We start from the raw sequence: 13140 nt of genomic DNA, 5'->3' as shown, positions 1-13140 counted from the left end.
ACATGTTGGATTGTGTATTGTCCGAGTCGGGGTCCTTTTTATTTTACTGTAACTTTGGAAGTTGTGTTACCAATGCTTACTGTTTATTTGATACCCATTTGGTAATGCAATTAATAAAAACAACAAGGTTTGGGTTCGTTCTTCAGATGACTGTGATGTTAACGTGTAAGCTCAATAATGCTCAACCAACCATATTGTAATATCTTAAGTAATCATCTTGAAATATGACATTAATAATTGTAATATACACATCTTATTGTGAGGTTGATTTCACATACACTACTTCGACGTTAGCTTGTCTACATACTTGAGCATAGCCAATTTAAATTAACCTTAGCGATGCATACAGTTCCTACCTACATAGGCTAATAAAATATCTCTACGTTACAAGGATGACCTTATTTTATCAACCTCAAACAGAAGCCGTTTATTCAACAGTATTATCCCAGATCCATTCGCAGCATGGTACGCAAGTACCAGTGTCTTGAAGTGAATTCTAGCAGTTACCGGAAGCCAGTGAAGGGAGCGGAGTGGTGTGGGAAAATGTAGGAAGGTTGAAGACCAGATGAGCCGCTGCATTCTGGATGAGCTGCAGAGGTCGGATGGCACATGCAGGTAGACCAGCCAGGAGGGAGTTGCAGTAGTCTAGGCGTGAGATGACGAGAGTCTGGACCAGAACCTGCGTCGCTTTCTGGGTCAGATGGGGACGTATCCTCCTGATGTCGTAAAGCGTGTATCTGCAGCAGCGGGTTGTAGCAGTGATGTTTGCAGTGAAGGACAGGTTGTTATCTAGGGTCACACCCAGATTCCTTGCAGTCTGAGTCGGGGAAACAATAGAGGTGCCGATGTTGATAGTCAGGTCAAGAGTGGGACAATCTTTTCCCGGAAGGGAAAGCAGTTCAGTCTTGTCAAGGTTGAGCTTGAGGTGGTGAGCAGACAAGAGATGTCAGCTAGACAAGCAGAGATGCGTGCGACGACCTGGGTCTCTGAGCGGGGAAAGGACAGAATTAATTGGGTGTCGTCAGCGTAGCAGTGGTATGAAAAACCATGCGGGCTAATGACTGATCCGAGCGAGTTTGTGCACAAGGAGAAGAGGAGGGGACCAAGAACAGAGCCCTGAGGGACCCCTGTAGTTAATTGGCAAGGGTCGGACTCCGACCCTCTCCAAGTAACCCTGTAGGTGCGGTCTTTGAGGTATGAGGTGAGGGGGGAAAGTGCAGAGCCTGAAACTGCAAGTTCTTGGAGAGTGCGAAGGAGGATCTGTTTATTCACCATGTCGAATGCAGCAGACGGGTCCAGAAGGATGATGACAGAGGAGAGGGAGGCTGCTTTAGCCGTGTGCAGTTCCTCAGTGACGGCAAGGAGGGCAGTTTCAGTGGAGTGACCTGCCTTGAAACCAGACTGGTGCAGATCCAGAAGGTTGTTCTGATGGAGATAACAGGAGAGTTGTTTAAAGACAGCACGTTCAAGTGTTTTAGACAGGAACGGGAGGAGAGAGACAGGCCTGTAGTTTATAACATCAGACGGGTTGAGAGTGGGTTTCTTTAGGAGAGGGTTTACTCTTGCCTCCTTGAGACTGTTTGGAAAGTGACCAAAAGTTAGAGTAGTGTTGATGAAATGTGTGAGAAACGGTAGAATATCAGGAGCGATAGTTTGAAGGAGGTTTAAAGGGATAGAGGACAGAGGGTAAGAACCTCACATGTAGAGAGGGGGGAAAAGGAGGTCAGTGTGTGGGTGAACGGTGGGTCTGGTGAGTCAGAAAAAGGAGAGTGAAAATCATCAACCTTTTTTGGTTAACAAAGTCGCTTGACAGAAGGGAGGAGGGGGAAGGGGCTCTGGGGAGAGAGGAGAAGATGGAAAATAGTTTTTTGAAATAGGAAGAGGAAGATTGGATCTTATCTTGAAAGAAAGTGCTTTTTGCCTGAGAGATCGAAGCAGAGGAGAGGAGAGCCTGATGGGTTAGGAGGTCGTCATGGTGTTTGGATTTCCACCGTTTCCGCTTTGCGTCATTTAGCCAGGGAGCAGGAGGGGACTGACGAGCCTGCCGAGATGTGAGAGGACAGAGAGGATGAGAGAGTAGAGAGGAGAGTTTCTGCAGCAGAGTTTGGAGGCAGGAGTTGGAAGGAGTCAGAGGAAGGGAGGGCTGAGAGAACCGATGAGGCAAAGGTAGAGGGGGAGAGGGAGCGAAGGTTCCGGCGGACAGGTGCAGGATAAGAAGAGATTAGTTCGTTATGTTTGAAAAGGGGTAAAGAGAATGAAATGAAGAAGTGATCGGATGTGTGGAGCGGGTTTACAGAGAGGTTAGAAGCAGTGCAGTTCCTTGAGAAAATGAGATCAAGGACATTGCCAGCTTTATGAGTTGGTGGGGATGGAGACAGTGAGAAAGCAAAGGCGGTTAAAAGAGATGTTAGTTCAGCTATCTGTGCATACATGTGCAAGTCTCAAGTTACTGGGGTGAGAGTCAAGCAAGTCAAGTCCTACGAAATCCTGATAACCCCAGTTTCCACATTGAAATCAGTTAAAAGACAGTGGTTATGAAAACTAGAGTTTTATTTTCAACATTAACAACAATGGAGCTCTGAAATTGTGTGTGTGTGTGTGTGTGTGTGTGTGTGTGTGTGTGTGTGTGTGTGTGTGGTTCTAATGACGGTAAACACAGTGAAGGCACAGCTCTTTGCAGCTGGTGCTGCTCTTCTCATATGCGAGTCAAGTCATGTGACTCGAGTCCCCCACCTCTGGTATAAACTTTGGTTAGAATATTATTGTATCAATACAAATATAATAAACACAAACAGTTGATAAGTAGTATTTTGTTAACTCAAGGTGGATATTAAGTGAGTTTTGATTGTGTTAACTTAAACTGTATTTATGATTTTTAGATTGACTTTCTCTCTTTCTCTGTCCCTAGAAACCGAAAGGAAGAGAGAGACGTCACAGCTGTCAACAATGTGACAAATCCTTACAACATCTGAAAATGTAAAGAACCACCTGGTATTCACAAGGGAGAAAAACCGTACAGCTGTGAAGAGTGTGGAAAAAGGTTCACTAGATCAAGTCATCTCAAATCACATAAATGGATTCACACTGGAGAAAAACCGTACAGCTGTGAAGAGTGTGGGGCAACTTTCACTACATCAGGTAATCTCAAATCACATCACCGTATTCACACTGGAGAAAAACCGTACAGCTGTGAAGAGTGTGGGACAACTTTCACTACATCAGGTAATCTCAAAAAACATCACCGTATTCACACTGGAGAAAAACCTTACAGCTGTGAAGAGTGTGGGACAACTTTCACTACATCAGATCATCTCAAATCACATCACCGTATTCACACTGGAGAAAAAACCGTACTGGTGTGAAGAGTGTGGGGCAACTTTCACTACATCAGGTACTCTCAAATCACATCACCGTATTCACACTGGAGAAAAACCTTACAGCTGTGAAGAGTGTGGGGCAACTTTCACTACATCAGGTACTCTCAAAAACCATCACCGTATTCACACTGGAGAAAAACCTTACAGCTGTGAAGAGTGTGGGGCAACTTTCACTACATCAGGTACTCTCAAATCACATCACCGTATTCACACTGGAGAAAAACCGTACTGGTGTGAAGAGTGTGGGGCAACTTTCATTACATCAAGTTCTCTCAAAAACCATCACCGTATTCACACTGGAGAAAAACCGTACTGGTGTGAAGAGTGTGGGGCAACTTTCACTACATCAGGTACTCTCAAATCACATCACCGTATTCACACTGGAGAAAAACCTTACAGCTGTGAAGAGTGTGGGGCAGCTTTCACTATATCAAGTTCTCTCAAAAAACATCACCATATTCACACTGGAGAAAAATCGTACTGGTGTGAAGAGTGTGGGGCAACTTTCACTAGATCAGATCATCTCAAATCACACCAACGTATTCATACAGGAGAAAAACCTTACAGCTGTGAAGAGTGTGGGACAACTTTCACTACATCAGGTACTCTCAATGCACATCACCGTATTCACACTGGAGAAAAACCTCACAGCTGTGAAGAGTGTGGGGCAGCTTTCACTACATCAAGTTCTCTCAAAAAACATCACCGTATTCACACTGGAGAAAAACCGTACTGGTGTGAAGAGTGTGGGGCAACTTTCACTAGATCAGATCATCTCAAATCACACCAACGTATTCATACAGGAGAAAAACCTTACAGCTGTGAAGAGTGTGGGACAACTTTCACTACATCAGGTACTCTCAATGCACATCACCGTATTCACACTGGAGAAAAACCATACAGGTGTGAAGAGTGTGGGAAAACGTTCACTTGATCAGATGCTCTCAAATCACATGAACGTATTCACACAGGAGAAAAACCGTACTGGTGTGAAGAGTGTAGGAGCCGCAATTAAGCATGTTTTGTTTTTTCACAGTTTACAATAAACAATTCCCATCTATTGGCCATGTGTTGGGTAATGCTTTTTTCAATTACAGATCCCATCCCAACAGCGCCATCTGTTGACGTAACGTCAGATTTGACTGGCATAATGTTCACTGTTCCTTTTAGTTTCTTTTTCTGGCTGTCTGTCTGCGGAGAGCGCACTGACATTATTTCAGCATTAAATCCAAGCCATTGTCCAATACAGCTTATGTATCCAATATACAATCCAGTTTTAATGCCTTCACATACCCGACCGCTTTCCCAGCCTTGGCTGTCGGCATCTCCTTTCGCTGTCTTGATGAGCGCAGGTGGTGACAATCTCCAGCTGATTGTGGCGTGTTGTCCAGCTGATCCGGGATGACTGTCGGTTGTGAAGTAATCCAATTGTTTGTCCGGTGAAAACGATCCTTAATCCAATGCGATATGTTTCTTAAATTGTCCGGTTTCACTCATAGAGTACGATTCTACTTAATGTAATGGCAATTTAAATGTCCCAGTGTCTTCCAGACTCGCAACCCGACATATTTGTTGTGCTGGGTACTGAATAAACTTCTTTACTCAAGTAAAGTAAGTCCCAGTCGAGTCCTGTTAGTGTCCCAGTCGCAACTCCCTTCTCAAGTTGGAAGCAGCCTTGAGAAGGGAGGAGATCGCTCAAGCAGAGACCTTTTTTAATTTAGCCTTCCTGCGCACTCTTGGCCAGATGCTAGGGGGAATGGGAGCCGACGTGCCCCGTCTCCTCTGCCTCTGTGATACAAGTAACCTCTGGCTGACATTATATTGTTTATTTACAAGTCCTTACGTTAAAATGAAACACTTTTAAACCATTTAATGAAGAGTCATTCAGCTTTACTCTTTCACAAAGTCCATGTAAAAACATGAGTGGCCAAAACAAAATTGGCACATTTGCACGACAAGATGCCTTTTGCAGTCTTTATGTAAATATTTATAAAACATCTTAACACATTTTATGAACTCTTGATTTAACCACGGTCTACCTAACGAGAATAAAATAACAATACAATACAAATGTGTGGTGTTGTTCACATGTTAGACATGAAATGGGACAAATCTGCCATGAAAAATACTCACATCTCTCTTACGTCACTACATTTTGGTCTGACAGACCGCAACATTAAAGGAATGGTATGCTAATGACACTCATTTTTAAATAATTATCATCCGATAAAACAGACCAGTCTCTGCCAGTCTTTTTTTTTTTTAATCCGATGACATTATCAGTGATTTTAAACTGATTATATACCGAAATAACATCAACACTGTGGGTGCCGCCATTTTCCGGACGTGACGTAAACCATGCGTTTGGTTTTCGAAGACACGTTGATCTCCATGTTATTTACTGTAGTTTCTCTCTTCAAATATGCCTCACTGTATCGCGAAATATTGCCACAATTCTGATAGGAACAATCCACGGAATGCTCGGTTCCATCTGTTGCCAAAAGGTAAGCGTAAGAAGTACATTCGGAGGCAGTGGCTAGCGAAATGTGGCCGGCCCGAACCGAAAGATTCACAGGCTCATGTATGCAGCGAACATTTCAAATTTCCGGACGACTACTCTGAGAGTATGATAAAACATAACATGGGATTTATGGAACAACCATTACTCAATGGAGATGCAGTACCATCGGTCTTTCTGGTGTCATCACCGACCAGGACACCAGTTCGGCCAGTAGAGAAATCGCCCTCTGCAAGTGTGAAGCGACGGAGGAGCAGAAGTAGTGCTCGGAGTAAGAATAAGGTATGTTATAGCGCATTTCCATTGCAGCGGCTAGCCCCGTTTTAACGTCCTTTAGCGTCCAGGCCAGGACAGTTTTTGGTGGCCTTTCCATATAGCGTAGTACCGGCTAGTGTGTATTTTACCCCAGTTTTTTCCGGCCCCATACAATCGTGATTCTATGGGCAGGGACAACGAAGCTGAGTATGCTAAACTAGAGAGGGAATCGCTAGCAAGGGTGGTACTACATGCATACATATAGTATCTTATATCATCTTCCCATTATACACACATGCATTTCCAAACATCTGGAATACCTATGTTGCAAATGTATTATCTTTTCAATTTACACACGGCATCTATTGCACGTCTGTCCGTCCTGGGAGAGGGATCCCTCCTCTGCTGCTCTCCCTGAGGTTTCTCCCATGTTCCCTTTAAACTGTGGGTTTTCTTCGGAAGTTTTTCCTTGTACGATGTGAGGGTCTAAGGACAGAGGGTCTAAGGACAGAGGGTGTCGTATTGTCATACTGATATGTATGGCTGAATTCCCCCATCCAATCTTCACATTGGTCAAAACGTCTTCCTCTGCTGACGAGTCCGAACCCAAATACTCCACCATGTTTCCGTGTGTTGACAAAGTGAACGCATGGATGACGTCACGACCATCACGTGACTACTGAAAATGGCGGCGGCCAGACGGAATATACAGGTCTTGATAAAAAAGAGCTATAAAATCATTATTTACCGGGGAATATCGCTGATTTCTTCAGGGTATGGTTTAAACATAATGTTTCACTAAATACTGAAGTTTTGATTAATTATCTAATGAGTGGACCATTCCTTTAAAACAACGGACTGTGTGTGGTAACATTAACTTTTACCACAAGTTATTTAATTGTTTAAAGGCACCCAAAGCCGGGGGAATTATTAATGCCAAAGTTCATGTTGGCTTTGAAGGCACCATAAGTGTCCAAAAGAGGAAGCTTTAAAAATGTTGGCACAGGTATTTGCCATTGGGAATGTTGACGTTGTAGAACATAGGAACTGAAGGCGTGGCAGAGGACTCATACCAGCAGGAGGCACACATGGCACACGTGTAGCGAACATTAACACCTCCTCCAAGGTCACTGAGCTGTCATTTTCTAAAAAGTAGAGAACATTGGAATCAATTGACAGTAAATACTATCTACATCAACACCGGAACTTTTTATAATCTGTGTGTATAACAATCAAACAAGAGAATCGAGACTATCTTGACTATTGTGACTGTGACTATCTTCACAATCGAGAAGATAGTCTGCCCAGTAACTCATAGCGTTCTCTTCCTGAGTCCTTCTGTTGCTTCCCTGTTGACTACGTTCAGGCTGGAACAGATGTTCCATCTCTGCAGCAGACCGCTTCACATCGGCATGACGGAGAGCAGGGGTCAGAACCGTCGGATGCAGAGCTGTCAGAAACTGCAAACGTTCAAGTCCAGCCTTGAATCTAAAATACGATTAAAAGATGCATGCAAAGATACATGTGCATCATGTAGAAGTAAGTAAGCAAGAAAATGGGACAACAGCAACACGTTTTTCATAATTATTTTAACAATGAAATACAAAAACCTACTTTTCGATGGCAGTGTTGTTCCTGTGGATTATGTACCACTTCAGGTAATCCTCTACAATCATTTTTTTCTTCTTCACATGACCTGACATGTGTGAAGCACCCAGCAGTCTGCAACATGGCACTGTTCCGTATCATCAAGTCCTGAAGGATCTCCACTGAGGGTGAATTCTGAATCTAAAAGAAGAGATAACAGAGTCCCACACATTTCAAATATGACACGTAATTATAAAAAATGGTAATGCCAGAAGTATATCTTGAAAGAATGGTTTAAGTGGACAAAACTCTCTCTTTACCTATTCTAGAATGTCACACCCTTCTCATACCTCTTGTAGGACTTTCCCTATCTCCTCATCTGTAATGTCTCCGACAGATGCCTTGAGACTGCTCTGCCCTGAGATGTAGCTGACCAGATCTTCTGACAGAAAATTAGGACCAGGTCCACCATGCACACAGCAATCATCTTCCCTGCTAAATAATACTCATCCTCTCTGATAGCTGTCCAAGATAATGCAGAATAAAGAAATATTAAATCAGTTTCCATATTTGAAAACACTGCAAGGTTGAAATATGGGTTCTTTTAAAAACATTATACACAAAACAGAACCTGTTGAATTGTAGACCAGGTCGCGGCTCTCCACAGGTCCATCAAATATGGGCGTGTGTTCAGCTCTTTCATGAGAAGGGAGAGGAATTCTCTCTTGGGGCCACCTGTATCGAGACCTTCCTCAAACCTCCCTTCATCGTCAGAGAATTTCACCAGGATGTCTTTCTTTTCTGAGAATGTTGCCCTTTTGAATCCTCCGACTGCTCCATCCCAGATGTTCGAGCGACGGATGTTAAATCTGCTGACAGCTCGATGGTCTATCTCTAGGGCCAGGTTTGCAGTTATCTCAGAAAGTCATTGCCTGTCATCAGATACATTATGACCATGTTAAATGGTACACCATAGCACACATTTTTGATCAGGAAAATTAACAACCACAGTTGAAGTAAGGGTAACTTTTCTCTTACTTTGTATCCTCTGGAATGACTGCACTCAACACTGTCCGAGTCATCCTTATCCTCTATTACAATGGGCGCATCCAGCTGAGTATATTTGCTGAGAAATTGACATACACAAGTTTACATTGTTGTTGTTTTCATATAAAGCATACTTGAATTGTAGAAAGGAAAGTATAATACCTATAGCACGCAGTTTCCAGCACACCTCCTGATGTTCCTGGGCCCTCTTGTGAGTCAGAAAATAAGACCTGAATCACAAACCATAACGGGGATAGGACAGGTAAGTTGAAGTATTTTAAATCATGGCTATCAGAGGGCTGATTTAGAAAGAAAAGACTATTCTAATGTACACAAACGTGGATCTCTGGGTCAGTGTGACACATTATTTCATGTACCGTACTTTACGGACTATAAAGCGCACCTGCATATAAGCCGCAGCAGCTACATTGTCCGTCTGTCTTGCTCTCGTTCCGTCTCTCGGTTCCACTTTTACTTTGGCGCGCTACCTGTCTCACTCTTTTCCGGCCTCCAGCTTTTCCTGCTGGCGCCCGCCGCATAAAGGTGGCGGGCTCGGACCGGTCATAGAGCCCATAAAGGTGGTTAATTGTACCTGTAAAATCCATAGATTTAGGAGGTCCCCTAGTGGCCGTTAGCTGTACAAAAAAAATGGGGGGAAAAGTCGCGGCTTATAGTCCGAAAAGTACGGTAGTTTAAGACATTAATTGTGTGACAATATTTTCAGACGAGGCTAAATGTAACAATAGACAATGTTTAGGAGCCACAATTACCGGAGCTGCTGAATCAGCGCCTGACTCCATCTGCAGGTTCCCATACCTGGAAGTAAAAAACAATATATCAGTGTGACACTTTTTGACAGAACTAGAGCTTAACACATTTGAACTTAAATATTGAATTATATTATTCTGACTGATAGTGTATGTGATTTGCGACAGGGGGAATGATCCTTCTTACATTATCACTTTCAGTGAAAAACATACAAATTATTATGGTGTGATTTTGCACGCAGTTTCAGTGGAGTGACCTGCCTTGAAACCAGACTGGTGCAGATCCAGAAGGTTGTTCTGATGGAGATAACAGGAGAGTTGTTTAAAGACAGCACGTTCAAGTGTTTTAGACAGGAACGGGAGGAGAGAGACAGGCCTGTAGTTTATAACATCAGACGGGTTGAGAGTGGGTTTCTTTAGGAGAGGGTTTACTCTTGCCTCCTTGAGACTGTTTGGAAAGTGACCAAAAGTTAGAGAAGTGTTGATGAAATGTGTGAGAAACGGTAGAATATCAGGAGCGATAGTTTGAAGGAGGTTTAAAGGGATAGAGGACAGAGGGTAAGAACCTCACATGTAGAGAGGGGGGAAAAGGAGGTCAGTGTGTGGGTGAACGGTGGGTCTGGTGAGTCAGAAAAAGGGAGTGAAAATCATCAACCTTTTTTGGTTAACAAAGTCGCTTGACAGAAGGGGGAGGGGGAAGGGGCTCTGGGGAGAGAGGAGAAGATGGAAAATAGTTTTTTGAAATAGGAAGAGGAAGATTGGATCTTATCTTGAAAGAAAGTGCTTTTTGCCTGAGAGATCGAAGCAGAGGAGAGGAGAGCCTGATGGGTTAGGAGGTCGTCATGGTGTTTGGATTTCCACCGTTTCCGCTTTGCGTCATTTAGCCAGGGAGCAGGAGGGGACTGACGAGCCTGCCGAGATGTGAGAGGACAGAGAGGATGAGAGAGTAGAGAGGAGAGTTTCTGCAGCAGAGTTTGGAGGCAGGAGTTGGAAGGAGTCAGAGGAAGGGAGGGCTGAGAGAACCGATGAGGCAAAGGTAGAGGGGGAGAGGGAGCGAAGGTTCCGGCGGACAGGTGCAGGATAAGAAGAGATTAGTTCGTTATGTTTGAAAAGGGGTAAAGAGAATGAAATGAAGAAGTGATCGGATGTGTGGAGCGGGTTTACAGAGAGGTTAGAAGCAGTGCAGTTCCTTGAGAAAATGAGATCAAGGACATTGCCAGCTTTATGAGTTGGTGGGGATGGAGACAGTGAGAAAGCAAAGGCGGTTAAAAGAGATGTTAGTTCAGCTATCTGTGCATACATGTGCAAGTCTCAAGTTACTGGGGTGAGAGTCAAGCAAGTCAAGTCCTACGAAATCCTGATAACCCCAGTTTCCACATTGAAATCAGTTAAAAGACAGTGGTTATGAAAACTAGAGTTTTATTTTCAACATTAACAACAATGGAGCTCTGAAATTGTGTGTGTGTGTGTGTGGTGTGTGTGGTGTGTGTGTGTGTGTGTGTGTGGTTCTAATGACGGTAAACACAGTGAAGGCACAGCTCTTTGCAGCTGGTGCTGCTCTTCTCATATGCGAGTCAAGTCATGTGACTCGAGTCCCCCACCTCTGGTATAAACTTTGGTTAGAATATTATTGTATCAATACAAATATAATAAACACAAACAGTTGATAAGTAGTATTTTGTTAACTCAAGGTGGATATTAAGTGAGTTTTGATTGTGTTAACTTAAACTGTATTTATGCTTTTTAGATTGACTTTCTCTCTTTCTCTGTCCCTAGAAACCGAAAGGAAGAGAGAGACGTCACAGCTGTCAACAATGTGACAAATCCTTTACAACATCTGAAAATGTAAAGAACCACCTGGTATTCACAAGGGAGAAAAACCGTACAGCTGTGAAGAGTGTGGAAAAAGGTTCACTAGATCAAGTCATCTCAAATCACATAAATGGATTCACACTGGAGAAAAACCGTACAGCTGTGAAGAGTGTGGGGCAACTTTCACTACATCAGGTAATCTCAAATCACATCACCGTATTCACACTGGAGAAAAACCGTACAGCTGTGAAGAGTGTGGGACAACTTTCACTACATCAGGTAATCTCAAAAAACATCACCGTATTCACACTGGAGAAAAACCTTACAGCTGTGAAGAGTGTGGGACAACTTTCACTACATCAGATCATCTCAAATCACATCACCGTATTCACACTGGAGAAAAACCGTACTGGTGTGAAGAGTGTGGGGCAACTTTCACTACATCAGGTACTCTCAAATCACATCACCGTATTCACACTGGAGAAAAACCTTACAGCTGTGAAGAGTGTGGGGCAACTTTCACTACATCAGGTACTCTCAAAAACCATCACCGTATTCACACTGGAGAAAAACCTTACAGCTGTGAAGAGTGTGGGGCAACTTTCACTACATCAGGTACTCTCAAATCACATCACCGTATTCACACTGGAGAAAAACCGTACTGGTGTGAAGAGTGTGGGGCAACTTTCATTACATCAAGTTCTCTCAAAAACCATCACCGTATTCACACTGGAGAAAAACCGTACTGGTGTGAAGAGTGTGGGGCAACTTTCACTACATCAGGTACTCTCAAATCACATCACCGTATTCACACTGGAGAAAAACCTTACAGCTGTGAAGAGTGTGGGGCAGCTTTCACTATATCAAGTTCTCTCAAAAAACATCACCATATTCACACTGGAGAAAAATCGTACTGGTGTGAAGAGTGTGGGGCAACTTTCACTAGATCAGATCATCTCAAATCACACCAACGTATTCATACAGGAGAAAAACCTTACAGCTGTGAAGAGTGTGGGACAACTTTCACTACATCAGGTACTCTCAATGCACATCACCGTATTCACACTGGAGAAAAACCTCACAGCTGTGAAGAGTGTGGGGCAGCTTTCACTACATCAAGTTCTCTCAAAAAACATCACCGTATCCACACTGGAGAAAAACCGTACTGGTGTGAAGAGTGTGGGGCAACTTTCACTAGATCAGATCATCTCAAATCACACCAACGTATTCATACAGGAGAAAAACCTTACAGCTGTGAAGAGTGTGGGACAACTTTCACTACATCAGGTACTCTCAATGCACATCACCGTATTCACACTGGAGAAAAACCATACAGGTGTGAAGAGTGTGGGAAAACGTTCACTTGATCAGATGCTCTCAAATCACATGAACGTATTCACACAGGAGAAAAACCGTACTGGTGTGAAGAGTGTAGGAGCCGCAATTAAGCATGTTTTGTTTTTTCACAGTTTACAATAAACAATTCCCATCTATTGGCCATGTGTTGGGTAATGCTTTTTTCAATTACAGATCCCATCCCAACAGCGCCATCTGTTGACGTAACGTCAGATTTGACTGGCATAATGTTCACTGTTCCTTTTAGTTTCTTTTTCTGGCTGTCTGTCTGCGGAGAGCGCACTGACATTATTTCAGCATTAAATCCAAGCCATTGTCCAATACAGCTTATGTATCCAATATACAATCCAGTTTTAATGCCTTCACATACCCGACCGCTTTCCCAGCCTTGGCTGTCGGCATCTCCTTTCGCTGTCTTGAT

The 13140-nt window shown here is 43.4% G+C and overlaps 1 pseudogene; it reads left to right on the top strand.

The window, feature by feature from the left end:
* The first annotated feature begins 1273 nt into the window (after positions 1–1273).
* Positions 1274–12859, top strand: LOC117443154 (zinc finger protein 91-like; annotated as a pseudogene).
* The last annotated feature ends 281 nt before the right edge of the window (positions 12860–13140 follow it).

This window comes from Pseudochaenichthys georgianus, unplaced genomic scaffold (genome assembly GCF_902827115.2).
Source record: "Pseudochaenichthys georgianus unplaced genomic scaffold, fPseGeo1.2 scaffold_547_arrow_ctg1, whole genome shotgun sequence".
Lineage (NCBI taxonomy): Eukaryota > Metazoa > Chordata > Actinopteri > Perciformes > Channichthyidae > Pseudochaenichthys > Pseudochaenichthys georgianus.
This window is presented reverse-complemented; position numbering and strand designations above follow the sequence as displayed.